The 16,178-nt window shown below is 45.5% G+C and overlaps 1 long non-coding RNA gene across 1 annotated transcript; it reads right to left on the bottom strand.

The window, feature by feature from the left end:
• Positions 1-8,408: 8,408 nt before the first annotated feature.
• LOC134022835 (uncharacterized) lies at positions 8,409-15,972 on the bottom strand. Its single transcript, XR_009930683.1, has 3 exons — positions 15,650-15,972; positions 8,996-9,217; positions 8,409-8,720 (listed from the first exon to the last, which is right to left on the bottom strand). It is a non-coding gene; the product is annotated as an uncharacterized LOC134022835 (long non-coding RNA).
• Between the last annotated feature and the right edge of the window lie 206 nt (positions 15,973-16,178).

Consider the following 16,178-nt stretch of genomic DNA (forward strand, 5'->3'; position numbering starts at 1 on the left):
ACATGTTTTGTTCCATGTTTCACTGAATCAGATCAGATAGCTCCATTTGTAATGGTATAACATTGTTTTTACATAGCCATAGCACATAGTATTTCCTCTAGCACCATAACAAATATGTGTATATATAGTATAATAAGTTACAACAGAAGTTCAAGTTGTGTGTGTGTTTCAATTATTGAACTGCATTTGGGGGAGGTGTGTGTCTCTTTGTTGTAAGGTTCGAACTGAGTCTGTGGGGGTGTCTTTGTGTCAATGTGTGAACTGCTGATGTTTGAGGCAGTAACCTGTGAAATGAGAATACAGAAAATATGGGAATGTTTTGTAACTGACTGTTTATTTTGTCATTATAGGAAAACATCTGATGAGGACTACGAGCCAGATACTCCTGCTCAAGTCAGCAAGCGGCCCCGTACAGCAGCAGGACAGCAGCAGGAAACAAGTAGCTCATCAAGTGATGACCCTCCACAGAGAGGTTCTGCCAGCAGGAGAAGGCCAAGAGGAAGAGGACGGGGGAGGGGCAGCAACAGAACCAAAGCTGGAGCGTCAACGAGCCCATCTGGAGAGAGATGGAATGATGTTGACATTCCTGACATAACTCCAGCTCAACCTACTTTCAACCCAACAAACCCACCTGGACCCCAGCTAATTCGAACAGCGACCTACACAGCCCTGCAGCTTTTCCAACTTTTTTGGACAAACTCAGTTTTACAGACTATCCTTCTAAACACCAATGAGTTTGGCTCGACTCACCACTCCACACCCACTCACCCCTGGATTGACCTGACATTGCAGGACATGTTTACCTTCATGTCCATGGTCATCTACATGGGTCTAGTAAAATGCTCTGCATTTACTGATTACTAGTGAAAGGACAAACTGCACAGCTTCCCTTTCCCAAAACAGGTGATGACCGGGAAGAAGTTCCTCCGAATCACCCGATCCCTTCATCTCAGTAGCATGGCGGACGATGCTACTAATGAGCAGAAGAGAGGCACAGCAGCCTTCAACCGCCTTTGCAAGATCAACCCAGTTTACCAGGAGATTAGAGAGGCCTGCAAAAGGAACTATCACCCAGGCCAGAATATTGCCATTGACGAGAGGATGGTTGCCTCCAAAGCACGCATCGGCCTAAAACAACATATGAAAAATAAGCCTGTTCGGTGGGGATACAAACTGTTTGTTCTGGCTGACTCGAAGAACGGTTACACATGGGACTTTTTTGTGTATGAAGGAAAGCTCCAGGGAAACACTGGCAAGGGTCTGAGCTATGAGTCAGTGATGGAGCTAATGGACACACAGTTGCTGGGCACCGGGTACAAGCTCTTTGTTGACAATTTTTACACAATCCCACCCTTTTCCGAGACCTCCTTCAGAAGAGGATCTGGGCATGCGGAACCATCCGCACAAACAGAATTGGATTCCCGAAAACGAAAGAAAACTGTTTGGACTCTAAATCTCCCCGCGGCAGCATTCGCTGGATAAGGAACAACTTCCTCCTCTTTGTCCAGTGGCGAGACACAAGGGACGTCTTCCTGTGTTCAACGCTCCACACGGCACATGCACAGGACACAGTGCAGAGGAGGGTCAAAGGAGCAGATCAGCGCTGGATACTGAAAGACATCCCAGTTCCGCCAGTGGTAAAGGAATACAACCAGTGCATGGGTGGAGTGGACCTTTCTGATGCACTGATAGGATACTACAAAGTACTCCACAAGACCCAGAGATGGTACAAGACCTTCTTTTATCATTTCCTGGACATTGGGATTGTGAACGCCTTCCTCCTTCACAAAGACATTGCAAAAGGAAAAGGACAGGTACCTCTGACCCAGAAGGCCTTCAGAGAGACCCTTGCTGTTGAGCTGGCAGAGTTGGGGTCTCAACCCTTACCCGGTCCCTCATCTTCCATTGTGCCTCAACCCACAGCTAGTCACAGGCCAGTGCATATCAGTGGAGACAGCACCGCTGGTCGGCGGAGGTGCAAACACTGTGGTTTACAGACACCAGTGAAGTGTTCAACCTGTGATGTGACTTTGTGCTTTGTCCCCAAACGTGACTGCTACAATAACTGGCATGTTGCCCAAAATATTTTGTGAAATTGTAAATAATTAGCATCACAATTCACTGTATGTAAATAGTTTGGTGTGTTTTTCTTATATAATCAAGCTTTTCCACAATAGCTCTTGATTTGACTCTTATTTGCACACAGTTTAGTTTGAAGAAGGTAAAAAGCACTCTTATGCCTCAGTTACTCAGTTTCAAAAACACTAATGGTGAATATGGGATATGATAGCTCTGAGTGTCACCTTTCATTATAGCCCAAACTTATGACTGTACGTGAAAGAGTTCAAAAGTTGTAGCCTTTTTATGCTAGATATGTGGCCATGGTTATCAAGGGTCTTTTTGGAGTCTCCAAAGGGCACTTTTAGAAAACGCCTGGATATACCCTTAGAAAAACATGTGTATAACATTAATTTATCATGGTATTATAATCTACTTTTGAGTTGTATTGGGTCAGGCTTCATGCTGTGGTCCAATTTTGTCTTCCAGCTTATACCTACCACTTCTAGGCCTCTTCAGGCCTCTGTTTTCATAACAAAATCTAGGCGGAAATAGAAACTTTCACTTTCCTTGTGTTCAAGCTTCTATTACTCAACACCAGTAGGACTGACAGGGGTCCTGACAACAGGGGAAATAAATTGAGAGTGTAAAAAGAGTGTCAACTTTCTAAAGAGACCATTTACATGCATGTACTCCAAATGGTTCAAGAACAGCTTTCAATTTACTTTGGGTATGCTGTTTAGGCGTTTTCAGGCACATTTAACAGGATTCTTAAGAGGTTTTAAGGCCCACCTTAATTATTTGACCCTCCAGCCTTGCATGTCAAATCACACACCTGTTGGTCCAAAGCTGAATGACTAATCCAGCTCAGCAGGCAGCAAGTATGCCCGTCCAATTCGATAAACCGTACTGCAATCTCACTCACAAATCAAAAGACAATGATACAATTTATTAAATCATCTCAAGGCAGTGTATGGCTCAAGACTATGGCAATATATTGTTCACTGAAAATCACCCAAGCAGAAAGCACACTAGTAATTCTGAAAAGTGACTGACTGAAGATACAACGATGCCATCACACAACACAGATGAGTGCAAGTAGCAAAAGAACAGTCACTAAGTGAGCAAGGCAACACAGGGCAAAAGACAACACTGCACTTGACAAATTAACTCTCACACATGCCTATACACAGGCGTCACACAATAATTATGCATAAATGCAATAAATACACCTGTTATGATAACAGCATATCAAATAAACTCATCAAAATACATTATCTGGGGGTTGTTCCATCAACATCGCTATGCAAGTCGTGCTTACACAAAAAAGTCTCACTTAGGTAAACGTCAACTTACACTTAAGCCTCAAGTCGTTCCACTAACGTTCCGTTCCACTAACAGGCAACGCTAATTGAATCTGGACCTCAATAAGCTAAAGGCCCCGTCACACCATAACGTTATGGTCAATGTTCTATGACGTTAGAGGAAACGTTGGTAATCGTCCATGGTCGCCAGAAGAGCGTGTGACGCTGGTAATCGTTGGTAATCGTCGGTGATCGGCGGAGAAAAAAGTTTTGAACATACACAAAAGTTCTTATGGAGACCAGCGTTCTTCAACGTTTAATTTTAAACGCTGGATAACGCTGAAGAACGTTTCTGGAACGTTTGACTAACGTTGCACGCTTTTGGCTATCGTTAGTCAGTCGTTACCCTAGCGTTACTTGGTTGTTATTCATCGTTTGCTTTGCAGTGAACAACTCACTGGCGACCTGTCAACGACACTGAACGGACCCTTAGCGCACGCAGCGTGTGACTTACGTTAAACGAACGTCATATGGTGTCCAATGAGCGTCATTTGAGCGTTTCCCGAACGTCCATGCATTTGGGTATTTAAACCAATGCTTTTTAAGCAGGGCTTAGTTGATTTTGGGCTACCGAAGGGAACACCCACTATGGAGGATCCGCAAACATTAAGGAGGTTGTATTTGATTGCTATGGCCCAGCATGAATTAGATTTACTGAAATGAAACATAGCTGAGCACATCGAGGGAACTCGCCTGCAGAGAAAAAACCCCAGATGAAGACGACAGTGCTGGACTAAATTATGGATCTTGAGGCGCAAAGAGTTTGGCATGTACGACCAACTCATGGTTGAGCTTCGCCGGGAGGACCCCAGGTCGTTCACAAACTCATGCGCATGCCACCTGAAATGTATGATGAGATCCTTGAGCGTGTCAGAGGCAGATTGACAAAGCAGCACACCTTCTACCGAGAGCCCCTCGAACCTGGCCTGAAACTGGCGCTGACACTGCGACATTTGGCCTCTGGATCTAAATATGCTGACATGAAGTTTGGGTGGCGCATTCCATCCAACACAATCTCCGTCTCGTCCGTGAAGTGTGCCGGGCGATCATTCACGAGTATCTGGATGAGGTGATGACCCCTCCAAGCATTCCTGAAGCCTGGCGTGAGATTGCCAACCAGTTCAGGACAAGGTGGAACTTCCCTCACTGTTGCGGTGCCCTTGATGTCGAACATGTTGCCTGCAGATGCCCTAACTCTTCAGGATCAACATAAGAGATAAGATAATCCTTTATTTGTCCCACAGTGGGGAAATTGCAAACATACTATAACTACAAGGGATTCTACTCTGTGGTGATGCTGGCCCTGGTGGACGCAGATTCCAAGTTCATCTTGGCAGATGTTGGTGGTAAGTGTTCATGACTCTTGTTCTATACAGGTTAGTAACCAACTTATTACTTACTACATAATGTCTTTAATTGAGATTGAATTTGATTATTTTTGGTGTTATTATTTGTAGTTGCTATTTTAGGGCCAACGATTTTCCGCGATAACGGAAAACGGACGGAATTTGCGGAATGTTCAACGGTTTTACGCACATACCTCCACTACAGCCTGTCACATTTATTGGCTCATCTTCCCAATCGCCTGCAAATATATATATTTTTTGTCTTCTGTTCTGTTGATGGCTGTCAAACAACAATCTTAGAAGCTTTGGGTCACTTGTGGAACATATTATTTTAAGCCATCAATACCTCAAGGTGAACTAAATGAGCCGAAACGGAAGAAAACGGAATTCACCACAATGTGTAAAGGAAAATACATTTTTTTGAAACAGAAAATCATTGGCCCTACTATTTGTACTGTATGTTTATGTTGATGTAATTTGGGTTTTCCAGGGAAAGGAGCAGCATCCGACGTGCAGATCTACAACGCGTCTGAGCTGAAAGACTGCATCAATGATGGCTCCATCGGCTTCCCACCAGGAACCCCTGCCCTACGATAACGAGGATGTGCCCCACTCACTGGGAGGTGGCTGCCAACCTCCGTGCTGTGACTGGCACTCGCCTTGACTCTGACTCGGCCTCTTGCTCGGGTGGTGTTGAGACGAGGTTGTGTCACCAGTGACACTGAAAATACACCATAAGGAAAATGGTCAGATGACTTCCTAGAGTGGAGACGAGTGATTTTGATCAATGTTTGAACCGACCCAACTAGATCTAATTGTACTTTTGATCAACTTTCGTGCCAGGTGTTGGTCAATTTCAGTAATGAGGCAAGTCGGGATATACCACGCGTTGGCTTGGCCAACGCACTGTAGTGAGGTCAGCAAGACCACACGGAGCCAACATCTTGCCACACCTGAAAAGTGATTCAATCACATCAGACAAACCTAATCAGCCCTCGTGACACTCTCAGTATGCTGATTACCCACCAAACGCCAATGCAAAGGAACTATAGAATTGGGGGAGGACCTCCCCAATCTACCTAATCAGCCCTCCTGCTAGCGTGCAAGCTTCAAAGGGCCTGCTTGAGACAACACGTCTCCAGCAACCATTTGCTATCCGTTTCGGCGGCGATTTGAACAAAGAACATACCTTGATCAGAACTTTTGAGGAAAGTTCTTGAGACTTCACCTTTACCACAAGAGTACAAGGTGGAGAATTATGAGAGGGATATTTGTGTCATGTTTGTTACTTTGTTTTAATGTTGTGTTCACTGAAATCTTGATTCTAGTAACAACTCCTTCTTCCTGAAAGATAACCACGTCATTCTTGGTATCTACACAAAGCTATCATAATAAAACAATCATTAAACTATATTTTGAGCGCCCTTCCCCCCATCGTCTCTGTCGGAGGAAATGAGCGCCCTTCCCCCTCGCCTAGGTTGCAGTAAATGAGCGCCCTTCCCCCTCGCCTAGGTTGCAGTAAATGAGCGCCCTTCCCCCCTCGTCTTGGTCGGCAGAAGGAGCTTGGTTGCGATCCTAGTCTATCACACCACTCTCGTGCTGTTTCCAAGTCGTTGTGAGTCACAGTGATGTTGTGAAATTTTTTCACAATAAAAAGATAAAGTGAAATATTTGTATTCCTTGCTTTGTCTACCTAGTCATTTAGGTGACTCTTGTGCTGTTTTCAAGTTGTTGAGACTCGCCGATCTTAGTCTATCACACCACTCTGTTGCCGCTTTGAGGTCGTTGTGAGTCAAAGTCATGTTGTGACAACTTTTCACGATAAAAAGATAGAGTAAAATATTTGTATTCCTTGTGTTGTCTACTACCTCGTCTGTTACGTGACTCTCGTGCTGTTTTCAAGTTGTTGAGACTCTGATGAATTGAGCGCCCTTCCCCCCTGCAACTAGGTTGGACAAATGAGCGCCCTTCCCCCCATCGTCTCTGTCGGAGGAAATGAGCGCACTTCCCCCCTCGCCTAGGTTGCAGTAAAGTCTATCACATAGTCTGTCACGCCACTCTCGTGCTGTTTCCAAGTTGTTGAGACTCGCCGTCACTAGTCTATCAAAATTTAATGGACTGACTTTCTTTCCACTCCAGGAGTGATGTCCAAATATGTCAGCAGCGTAGCTCGAGTCGGTGCCACTCCTTTATGGCTGCAACTTCTGCCTTCACTCCTCCCTGTACAGCCACCTCTCATTCCCTATACACTGTAACAGTTGGTGGACTCATAGTTGTTCATCTGTCTACCCCTGAAAACTGTTGACAACTGACAACAGGCCCATTTTCACAGAGAACCACCCACTGTCATGCCAGGAAACAAGTTGACATAGACTCTGCCTTAACTAACAGCTGCAGAGTGAGACGTTCCCTTATTTAGAGGGATCAACGACAGCATCCTGCGTATGCCAGGCCAATGCAAACTTTTATTCATAATATTTTGTTCTCTTTTTCCTTACCGAAGTGGAGCCAGAGGATGATGCTATGTACACTTTGATCACCATGTTCTTGAATCCTTGACACAGACGACGGTCCAGTAATGTAGTTTGGGTTTTTTCCTTTGAAAGAAGGCGATTTTGAATTAGTCTTGAAGAGATGACTGACTCAGATAAAACAACTTGAAGTCAAATCCTGGGAGCAACAGCGCAGACTAAATGCTACACCAGAGGTGTCAAAAGTATTCACATTCATTACTCAAGTAGAAGTATAGATACTAGGGTTTAAAAATACTTTTGTAAAAGTTGAAGTATCAACTCAAGCTTTTTACTCAAGTAAAAGTATAAAAGTACTGGTTTCAAAACTACTTAAAGTATAAAAGTAAAAGTAGTAATGCAAGGGGAAAAAAATGCCATTAAGGATAAAAGCTTAGGCCACACCACATGGGCCTATAATGCACGACCCCACCACCCAAAAAAAATAATTTTTCTAAAGGCAATAATGACTATAATGTTATATTGAAATGTTAATATTGACAAATTTGGGCTGCACCTGTTTATGCCCATTGAAAATGAACACATTTTTGTACAATGCAAATACATTAAAGAACCATATATGTTTACTACTTAGCATTAACATGTGTTTCATGGAGCAGATGATATAATGACTAGTTGACTATAAATATTGTAATGGTGCAAAAGTCAAATTTCAGAGGCATGTTATCAATAGCCTTTATTGGAATGTAAATGATCATCAAAGCTTAGCTGCAGGAATCTGTGAAAGCAACAGATGTAAGATAACAAAACTGGACAAGAAGATGGTGTACCCAGGGCAGGCTTAGTAACAATTACCCTTGTATGGTTGTCTATATACAGTATACATTAGTTCTGTCAATTAATTATTAATTCAAGTGATTAATCAAAAAATAAAATAATAACTCGTGATTCTCGGCCTGACAGTCCAAGTGGCTTCTGATATAGTCAAGGCCTGTGGAATAAAAAACTAAAATCAGGACAATTTAGACCATATGACAGTACTGTAATTGTGTATTAGATAATGGTGTGTGTGTGTTTGTGTCATTAAATGTAATTTCAAACTCACTTCACTGTCTCCATAGAAATTACACAAATTAAGGGGAAGTTGAGAAGTGAGACACTTACCAAGCTTGAGGATATGTTCGTCACTTGTCCAGCAGGTCTTAAATTTGGGAACTAAAATGGCTGCGGCTATCAGCTCTGGATCTGCCAGCATCTCTCCGAAGCGTTTTTCAAGGCCTGAAAGAAGTGCAGCAATCAAGGGCTCACAGAACTTGGAGGCAATGTGAAGGTGCTGGAGCTTGGTCCTTAGTAGAGTTATGGTGGGGACCAACCATCCCATCTGCACACTGGTTTCTCCCTGAAGAAGATCAAGTGCCTTTGCAACTGGGCTCATTGTCTTCGCATATTCTGCCAGAAAAGCAAGTTCCACTGGAGTAAACCTGTACATAGAAGAAAAGGAAAACAAAACATGGAACATTTAGCCTACTTGATGCAGCACCTTAAACTGGAGGAACTGATAATTGAAAAGGAAAAATATTGTCATCTGAGACCTTTAGAAATGTAGCTGTGTTGCTACAAATCACATCCATAGTAAATATGGGGACTGCATATTATTGGCATAGTGCATACATGTGTTCTACAGTATTCAAAGTATAAAACTGACAATCTATTGTTAATCACTTCATTAACTGAAAGGCAGAAAACAAGCACTTACTTGGGTGTATCTAGTTCACTGCAGACAGCTGCAAGGGCTCCTTCACCTTGTTCTCTTGTTATTCTCACTATTCTTTCTACGGCTGAGAAGAGTGAATTCCACCTTGTAGCAACAGGCCTTACGAGTTGGAGTTTGCAGTGGTCTTCCATTACTTCAGATGCAGTGGTTGATCTTGAACTTTTGTTCCACAGGCTAGAGCATTTGGCAAATGTGGATGTCACACTAGTGACACGGTTAAAAGCAGGTGTTATCCTTGGGCCACAGTCACACAGCCGAGAGACAGATGCAGAAAATGTTTTTTTAATTATATAATAAAGGATAAAAATGTCCAAATACTAAAAACAATGTAAATGTCTCGTAGCCTATGGCTACTTTGGCGTATGTCCCCTCCGATCCAAGAACGCCGTCGGCTCCGCGCGTGCAGTGCGTAGGCCTGCCTGGACAAGAATAATAATTGGCTACTTTTGATTCGCACAGTGACAAGTAACTGTGTAGGGGAGATTCAAGTACTTCCCTTTACGTTCATCGGACGAGCCGTGGTTGTGCCTCCGGAGTCCGAATGGGAGCAGCGGAATTTTGATCGTCGCTTCTCTGTGCTCCTGCGTGTGTCCCAGTAGAATCCTGCCTTCTGTTCAATCTCCGCTCCTTTTTGAAGGAGTTCCTCTCATTGGTTGGCCAATCAGTTGGGGATCATTTAGCAGTGATGGGCTGCGTCCCTGTCAGCTGGGGAGTTCCCTCCCCCCGTCCCTGACGTCAAACAGCACACACAACACCATGCACACAATCACAGCAAACAACACGAAAATACCACAGCAACCAATATGAAAACACCACAGCAAACAATAGTCAAAACCAAACCAAAACAACAGACAACATAGGCTGGCCAACTGACATCTGTGACACTTCCCCCCCGTTTCTTTTGTTGTCGTCCCGACAGCAGGCCATATCTACTCTCCATACCTGTGGGGTTTCTGTCCTCTGCCTGGTCGTTGTGACCGTCTTAATACCTGTCCTTGCTCTGGCACTTCCTCCTGGACTAGGGGTAACCTTACTTCCTCTCCAACTACTGCATCAGGAACACCTGTTCTTGCATGAGGGGATACCACTCTTGGGGGCAAAAACAAAGGCATGAATAAAGGTCTACTTATTGTCCCATTTCCTTTGACCATACCTGGCCCTGCTGCTTCCTCAGATATAGCAGCTGGTTCTGAGGCAATTGTGCAGAGCATCAAGTTGTTATGATGGGTGGTTCTTTCTGGGCCCTGCTGTCCTTCTGGTTTGATCCGGTACACCGGTTGACCAGGTTGGATCTGTGCCCCCACAACGAATGGTTTGGTCTGCCAACGTGGGGCCAGTTTGTCCTGATCGTGCCTACGAAAGTTACGAAGTAACACTCGCTCTCCTGGCAGAAGGGACATCCGTTTTGTTGTGCGGTCGTACCTGTCTTTATCCCGTTGTTGTTGTTTCTTTGCGTGGTCTGCCACATGGTTGTAGGCTTGCAAAAGTATTTGATGGTGGTGGTGAACCCACCCCTCCAGATTGTATCTCCTTTCTTGGTGCGGTGCTCCTGTCACCACTTCCACCGGTAACCTGGCGTGGCGGCCATGCAACACAAAGTGAGGGGTTAAACCTGTAGTACTGTGAATGGTGTTATTATAAGCTTGTAGTAGGGCCGGGAGATGATCCGGCCAGTGTGGTTTCCTGTCATCCTCTAAAGTTGCTAGAAGGGACAGTAATGTCTGGTTAAACCGTTCACATGCTCCATTACCCTGAGGGTGATAGGGGGTGGTACGAGTCTTCGTACAACCATACAAGGAGCAGAACTGGGCCATGAGCTGGGATTCGAAAGCTGGGCCACGGTCAGATAAGATTCTCTCTGGACATCCCCAGGTCTGAATAACTGTTCGCCACAAAGCCTGGACTGTGGTCCCCGCCGTTTGATCCCTAGTTGGCACTGCCCATCCAAATCTTGAAAAAAGGTCAGTCATGACTAGGATATAGGGATAACGATCGTTAGGTCTCCCAAGGGATAAGTAGTCAATGGCTATTGTTTCTAAGGGGTAGGAACTCACAATAGGCACCAGCGGTGCCCTTACCTCTGGCCTTGCCTTGCTGTAGGTACATTGTGGGCAGCGTGCTGCCCAGTTCTTGATGTCATCGCCAAGTCGGGGCCAAAAGAAAGTTCTCCGCAGGGCCGCCTCAGTCCGAGTTGTGCTCATGTGTCCTGTAGCAGCATGGTACTTTTCCCACAAAGAAAAAGTGCAGGCGGGGGGCACCACAATCTGTGCCCGCCATTCTCCAGTGTGTCTTTCCTTAATGTTCCTACACAAAACCCCATCAGTTATTTGTAGCCTTACCCAGTGTCGCAACAGCCTCTTTGCTAGTGGGGCGGCCATCCTCCTCTCCAATGCATCTGGTTTTGTGCCCTTTTTGAGCCAACCGCAGACTAGTTTCAAGGTGGGGTCTGCTTGTTGGTGAGCCTCCCAGGTTTCATCCGGTTGGTCAGTTTGTGTCAAGGGGTCCACCATTTGAGCCTTGGTTACTCCCACCATCACTGCTCCTTCGCTCGTGTCTTCTCCAAATGGCAGCCTGGATAGAACATCTGCATTTTTGTTAGCCACACCAGGACGATACTTGATACAGAACTGGAAATTTGCCAGCTGTCCAACCCATCTTTGTTCAACTGCTCCCAGTTGGGCCGAGTCGAGATGCACCAAGGGGTTGTTATCTGTGAAGCATGTGAAGTTTGCCCCCCAGAGGTAATCCTTAAACTTCTCAGTTACTGCCCATTTGAGCGCCAAAAGTTCAAGCTTAAACGAGCTGTAGTTGTGATCATTTCTTTCGGTTACGTGTAGGCTCCTACTAGCAAAAGCGATCACCCTTTCCTTTCCATCCTGTACCTGTGACAGAACTGCACCTAAACCCCCCAGGCTGGCATCTGTATAGAGATTGAAAGGCTGATTAAAATCTGCAAAGGCCAGAATAGGGGCAGTAGTAAGGGCTTGTTTTAGTTGCTCAAAAGCAGACTGGCAGTCCGCTGACCAGATGATGGACTTTGTTTTCTATCCCAATGTAGCAGTCCCAACTAAAAGTGCGTGCAGGGGGGCAGCCACTTTAGCAAATGCTGAAATAAACCTCCTGTAATACCCCGCTAACCCTAAGAATGATCTTACTTCCTTAACTGTGGATGGTGGAGGCCAATTATGTACTGCTGAAATTTTGTCTGGGTCTGTTGATATCCCCTGTTCGCTAACAATGTGGCCTAGATACTTGACCTTCCTTTGGAGAAGCTTGCATTTTCGCGGTTGAAGCTTGAGGCCATGTCTATCCAGTTTTTCGAACACCTGTTCTAAGTGAGTGAGATGAGAGTCAAAGTCAGGGGAGAAAACCAGTACATCGTCCAAATAGATGAGTAGCGTATCGTTCATCATTCCCCCTAAACATCTCTGCATAAGCCGCTGGAATGTTGCAGGTGCGTTGCAGAGACCAAAAGGCATCCTATCAAATTCATAGAGTCCCAGCGGTGTGGTAAATGCAGTCTTCTCTCTGTCCTTTGGGTCCATTTCTACCTGCCAGTACCCACTAGCCAAATCTAATGTTGAGTACCACTGAGACTGTTTAAGACAAGTGAGGGATTCCTCAATGCGAGGGAGGGGGTAGGCGTCCTTGTGGGTTGCAGCATTAAGTTTTCTATAGTCCACACAAAACCGCCATGAACCATCTTTCTTTTTCACGAGAACGATGGGAGCTGCCCATGGGCTAGAACTCTCCCTGACTACTCCAGTGTCCAACATACTTTGTAAGAGGGTTCTCAGATCAGCAAAAAGACTTGGGGGTACGGGGCGGTACCTTTCTCTGCTAGGGGCAGCTGTTCCAGTGGGGATTTGGTGTAGCACTGCATCTGTCCGGCCAAAGTCCTCATCGTGAGCTGCAAACACTCTACTCCACCGTTGCAGGAGAGTGTCCATCTTTTGTTGTTGTTCAGCAGTCAGGTTCTCCCCTTGGAGGGAGTGCACTGGGATTCCAGTGGGCTCCACCCCCTGCACCGTTTGTACGTCCACTTCCACCGTTCCCGGGGATGAAGGTCGAAGCACTAGCTCCCTTTCACCTCTGACCTGCTGGGGGTCAATTTGGTAGACAGTAGCTAGGGGGCGCCTGGTGGGGACAGAGATGGGGTAAGGGTTAGTGTTCTGGATACGAATAGGAACCTTCCCATCTTTTACCCAAGCTAGGGTCCGAGCCACCTGCCACTCCGTTTCCTCTTCTGCCCCTTCCACTAAAACACAATATTGAGGTAACTTTGGTGAGGTGCATACCTGGGTCCACAGGATCATTTCGCTTCGTGCAGGTATCTCCACCACTTCTCTTCGTGTTAGTCTAGTGACCCCCACCTTACCATCTGTTGATTCGTCACAGTTGGTCTTATTACATACCGCAAAAGCTCTGTCCCATTCTTCACTGGCTTTAGCTGACACCGTAAGGCCAAAAGCAGTCCGTCCAGGATGGGTGCTTTGAAACACAGCTTTCCAGCATTCTGAAATGATGTTCATCCCTAGAATTCCCTTCTCTGCGCTTAGGCAGCCATCTTCAACGATGAGCACCCCCTTTCCAGGTACGGACACCCCTCCTATGACAAAGTCCAACATTACATATCCTGTATAGGGTATTTTTAGCCCATTGGCTGCTTTAAGAGACAACCAATTCAGTCCCTCCGCTTCTTGTAAGTCGATATGGCTAAGCCATTTCTTAAAAAAGGACTCACTAAACAGTGTTACCTGGGAGCCTGTATCTAATATACATGGAAGTTTTACACCCCCCACTTCTACCTCTACCCCTGGGCAAACTCCTACAAGATCAGGCCCTAAGATCCCACTCCTCTCAGCCCACTCCTCAGCCACTCGCCCTTCAGTAGCTGAGGATGTTAGTTTAAAGGAGCCCTCCCCTGTTGGCCTTGAGGGCAGTAGCGTTGAACATGCCCAACTTGGTCACATATTCTACATATGGGTCGACCTTGATGATCCCACCTGAATGTTGCTGTGGGTTGAGGAGAACGGGGGTATCGGTCTGGCCGCGTAGGTCTGTGTTGGAAGTTCTGAGTTTCTCCAATTGGGCTAGTAGAAGGAGCAGGTGACATCTGCCTACGAATCTCTTCCACTAGGGTTTTGCTCAGAGTGGTCAGGTGATCTTGTATATCCGACCGCAACTCTAACCTTACAGTCTCTTTCCATTTCTCCAGGTCTTGTTTTGGGTCACTCTGCAAATTGGTGTTGTGATTGGGTACCAACACTCTAGAGGACACTGCTGACTCTCCTACGCACCTCAACCTCAAGAGCCAGAGCTTCTGTACAGACAGCTGTATAAGCAAGTTCTGGTTGTCGTCTAAGAAGTCTGGATAACTCTTCCTCTACTGTTCCCGGTCTTAGGCCTAATACAAGCTGGTCTCGGACTGTCTTTTCATCTTGGGCCGACCCCATCGGTTCCAACTCCCGCCATCTGTTAAACAATTCTTGTAGACGTAGAATAAAATCCTCTACACTTTTTCCCTCTAACTGTCTGCACCTGAAGAACTGTATTCGGAGTTCAGCTAATGGGGTAACTTTTCCAAACAGTTCTTGCAAGGATTTAAAAAGGACCTCTGCAGTTTGTCTTTTTGTAATGTCCAACAACATTACTTTCCTTTCAGCTTTACCCTCTAAAGCCCCCAAAATAAAATCAATCTTCTGTCTCTCACTTAGCCCCTGAGCCCGTAACATGGCCTCCATCTGCTTAACCCACGCTTGAAATTTAATATTGCCATTTCTTTCTCCAGAAAATTTGGGTATCCATGCAGCACCCATAAACCATGGCATTACCATTGTGTTTACAACCCCACCTTCATTAGCTAAAGGATTCTGTTCATCTGCCATCTCGTATGATAGACTGTAGAAACCAAGGATCCTGCCGACTACGCCACTTATGTCACACTAGTGACACGGTTAAAAGCAGGTGTTATCCTTGGGCCACAGTCACACAGCCGAGAGACAGATGCAGAAAATGTTTTTTTAATGATATAATAAAGGATAAAAATGTCCAAATACTAAAAACAATGTAAATGTCTCGTAGCCTATGGCTACTTTGGCGTATGTCCCCTCCGATCCAAGAACGCCGTCGGCTCCGCGCCTGCAGTGCGTAGGCCTGCCTGGACAAGAATAATAATTGGCTACTTTTGATTCGCACAGTGACAAGTAGCTGTGTAGGGGAGATTCAAGTACTTCCCTTTACGTTCATCGGACGAGCCGTGGTTGTGCCTCCGGAGTCCGAATGGGAGCAGCGGAATTTTGATCGTCGCTTCTCTGTGCTCCTGCGTGTGTCCCAGTAGAATCCTGCCTTCTGTTCAATCTCCGCTCCTTTTTGAAGGAGTTCCTCTCATTGGTTGGCCAATCAGTTGGGGATCATTTAGCAGTGATGGGCTGCGTCCCTGTCAGCTGGGGAGTTCCCTCCCCCCGTCCCTGACGTCAAACAGCACACACAACACCATGCACACAATCACAGCAAACAACACGAAAATACCACAGCAACCAATATGAAAACACCACAGCAAACAATAGTCAAAACCAAACCAAAACAACAGACAACATAGGCTGGCCAACTGACATCTGTGACATGGACCTTGACAGGCGCTTGTACAATGGGTTCACCTCTGCTTTTGAAGCATCAACTGTGGACACTAAATTGAGGAGGTGGCAGGCGCAGCGATGGTGCTAGGGTAGCTGGTATTCCAAGCAGTCATCTTCTTTCAACACGGCTACGGCATCAACAAATTCAACACCCTCAACGTTTTCCTCTTTTTCATCATTTTGTCCACCATCATCCTCTTCTCCATCACCCTCTCCTACAGGTTCAGGATTGTTGTTCTCGCCATTCTGTCCATAAACTCTGAAGGCTTTCAGAAAGTTTGATCCGTTGTCAGTTGTGGTGACACAATCTTCTCTCTGATATTAAATTCTATGTGAATATCATTTAGGGCAGTGTTTCACAAACTTTTTTTCTGGGGACCCATATTTTAAAAGTCACACGCCTTCGCGACCCAAGCCAATAGACATTATTCGTAAATCACAAAATTAAGGTGCATTGGACCATTATTGAACAATAAGGAGGATATTTTATTGTTATTTTATTGTTATTTCAGAACTTGTAGGCCTAC

The sequence above is a fragment of the Osmerus eperlanus genome, chromosome 6, assembly GCF_963692335.1.
Source record: "Osmerus eperlanus chromosome 6, fOsmEpe2.1, whole genome shotgun sequence".
NCBI lineage: Eukaryota > Metazoa > Chordata > Actinopteri > Osmeriformes > Osmeridae > Osmerus > Osmerus eperlanus.